Source organism: Schistocerca cancellata, unplaced genomic scaffold (genome assembly GCF_023864275.1).
Source record: "Schistocerca cancellata isolate TAMUIC-IGC-003103 unplaced genomic scaffold, iqSchCanc2.1 HiC_scaffold_590, whole genome shotgun sequence".
NCBI classification, from domain to species: Eukaryota; Metazoa; Arthropoda; class Insecta; order Orthoptera; family Acrididae; genus Schistocerca; species Schistocerca cancellata.
Genome location: NW_026046602.1, coordinates 32,501 through 35,000, shown reverse-complemented (window position 1 = coordinate 35,000; position 2,500 = coordinate 32,501). Strand labels below are relative to the sequence as shown.

The window sequence follows — 2,500 nt, the reverse complement described above, 5'->3', positions numbered from 1 at the left end:
CTAACCCACGTTGTGCCTTAACCTAACCCACGTTGTGCCTTAACCTAACCCACGTTGTGCCTTAACCTAACCCACGTTGTGCCTTAACCTAACCCACGTTGTGCCTTAACCTAACCCACGTTGTGCCTTAACCTAACCCACGTTGTGCCTTAACCTAACCCACGTTGTGCCTTAACCTAACCCACGTTGTGCCTTAACCTAACCCACGTTGTGCCTTAACCTAACCCACGTTGTGCCTTAACCTAACCCACGTTGTGCCTTAACCTAACCCACGTTGTGCCTTAACCTAACCCACGTTGTGCCTTAACCTAACCCACGTTGTGCCTTAACCTGCTCTGTAATTGGCATATGACACGTTACATTAATCTAGTGTTGTCTAACCACAACCCTCTGAATATAGTTCGCTACTCGCACCGCCCACCCTCTTGTGTATCGTTTCATGTTCAACACTTCGCAAGTGTTGCTTACTTTTTACATGCTCCCGCTGTACACTGTAATGTGGACGACTGCAGGATGTACATCGCCCCCCCCTCCCCCCCCCCTGCCTTCGCACGCTGGTCGTTCAGGTGCTTGCGTGTTCAATGCCCTTCGCAGCTGTTCACTGGCATTCGCATGTCGAAGCGCTCAGTCTACGTCGTGGTACGGCCTGTGTCCACTGTCCGCTGATGTCGTAAGCTTAACCCTCACATTGTACTGCACATAGGTCCGTATGTACTGAATGATACGCTGTGGCACATGTGTGACCGTACAACGACTGCGCCCAACAACAGCGAACCATACGGTCCAAATGTTGTGCACTCAGCCACGTGCCGTCTCCCCATAACAGCTACATTGCAGTGTGGTACGCCATAGAGACGTGTGGGAGTAACGGACGCCCTGGATGGCGATCAGCATGAGCCGTCTGTTGATGTAGTGGCGCGTGTATTCAAACGTAGTCGTCTCTTCTCACACAGTGTGATAGCATGGTGCACCGCGTTCCACATCTGCGACATGGTACAGATGCTGGTTGACAGTCGGTGTCGTAATGGACATCGCATACGTAGGGGGCCACCTCCCACGTGTTCTCTAGTCGTGCACATTTTGTTGCGTGTATGTGGGCAGACGTAGTGTGTCGTGGCACCTAACAGACAGGTATGCAATAATCGTTGCATTTGCAAACTGGGATGGACGTCTACGTTTGCTGGTGACGTTACGCAAATGAACAACTGGTAAACCCATTGTGGTGCGGTTGTTGTTGCTGGAGGTAAATCAGTAAGGGCAAATCTGTGTGTGAAGCGATACGCGGCGGTGGCTGGGTGGGACCGTCCCCGGCCGGTGAGGGGGGGCCGCCCGGCGTGCTGGCCGCGCGGTGCGTGGGCGCACGCGCTACAGCCGGCTGGTGGGGGCGCCCAGTGGCAGGCGCGCCGGCCGACGGACGCGGCAGGCGGCGCAGCTGCGCGCCGGGGCACCCTGCGCGCGGCGCCGGGCGGCCAAAGTGGGTCCTCGCGGGCCCGGTGCGAAGCGCGGTGGACATCTGCAGTGTGCTGGTCCGACTGAGGACTGTGTGCGTTGAGGATGCGCCGCCGCCCGGCACTCGGCGCCGCGACGCCGTCTGCTGCTCGGTCGCCCCAGCGGTTCTCGCTGGTGGTTTGTATCGCAGTTGTGCAGACGTGTTGGCACGTGCGCTGTGCTGGGAGAGTTCGCTTCGGCACCCACGTGGGGCCTTTGCCCTTCTGTGGCGCTGGCGTTGGAGCTGCCGGTCACCGTAGGTGGCGCGTGTTGTCTCCCGCCGGCAATGCCACGACAGCACGCTCCCGGGCCTCTGTCGGCAGCGGCAAGCTCAGTTGGGAGCACGGGTGGTCGCACCTAAAGCGTCTACTCGCCTAACTCCGGGCGATTGCGCCTCTCTCGAACCCGACCAAGTACTTAGGACGGCGCTGCGCGCCGCCGGGACCTGAGAGGGTTTCGAGGTGTATTGTGCAGGGGAGCTCAGCCTCCTCCTGTTTGCAGAATAATTGAGCGGACGCTTGCGTGTTCGCGCGGGCCCCTGGGACACACTCCCGGGCGGCCGGCTGCTCAGCTCTAGTTGACGCAGCTCCCTGGTTGATCCTGCCAGTAGTCATATGCTTGTCTCAAAGATTAAGCCATGCATGTCTCAGTACAAGCCGCATTAAGGTGAAACCGCGAATGGCTCATTAAATCAGTTATGGTTCCTTAGATCGTACCCACGTTACTTGGATAACTGTGGTAATTCTAGAGCTAATACATGCAAACAGAGTCCCGACCAGAGATGGAAGGGACGCTTTTATTAGATCAAAACCAATCGGTCGGCTCGTCCGGTCCGTTTGCCTTGGTGACTCTGAATAACTTTGGGCTGATCGCACGGTCCTCGTACCGGCGACGCATCTTTCAAATGTCTGCCTTATCAACTGTCGATGGTAGGTTCTGCGCCTACCATGGTTGTAACGGGTAACGGGGAATCAGGGTTCGATTCCGGAGAGGGAGCCTGAGAAACGGCTAC

The 2,500-nt window shown here is 57.2% G+C and overlaps 1 non-coding gene across 1 annotated transcript in view; it reads left to right on the top strand.

Annotated features, from left to right (window-relative positions):
- Nucleotides 1-2,075: 2,075 nt before the first annotated feature.
- Nucleotides 2,076-2,500, top strand: part of LOC126132874 (small subunit ribosomal RNA) — a 1,909-nt gene continuing 1,484 nt past the window's right edge. Inside the window, exon 1 of the ribosomal RNA XR_007527524.1 lies at nt 2,076-2,500. This exon is cut by the window's right edge and continues 1,484 nt beyond it. This is a non-coding gene — a ribosomal RNA (small subunit ribosomal RNA).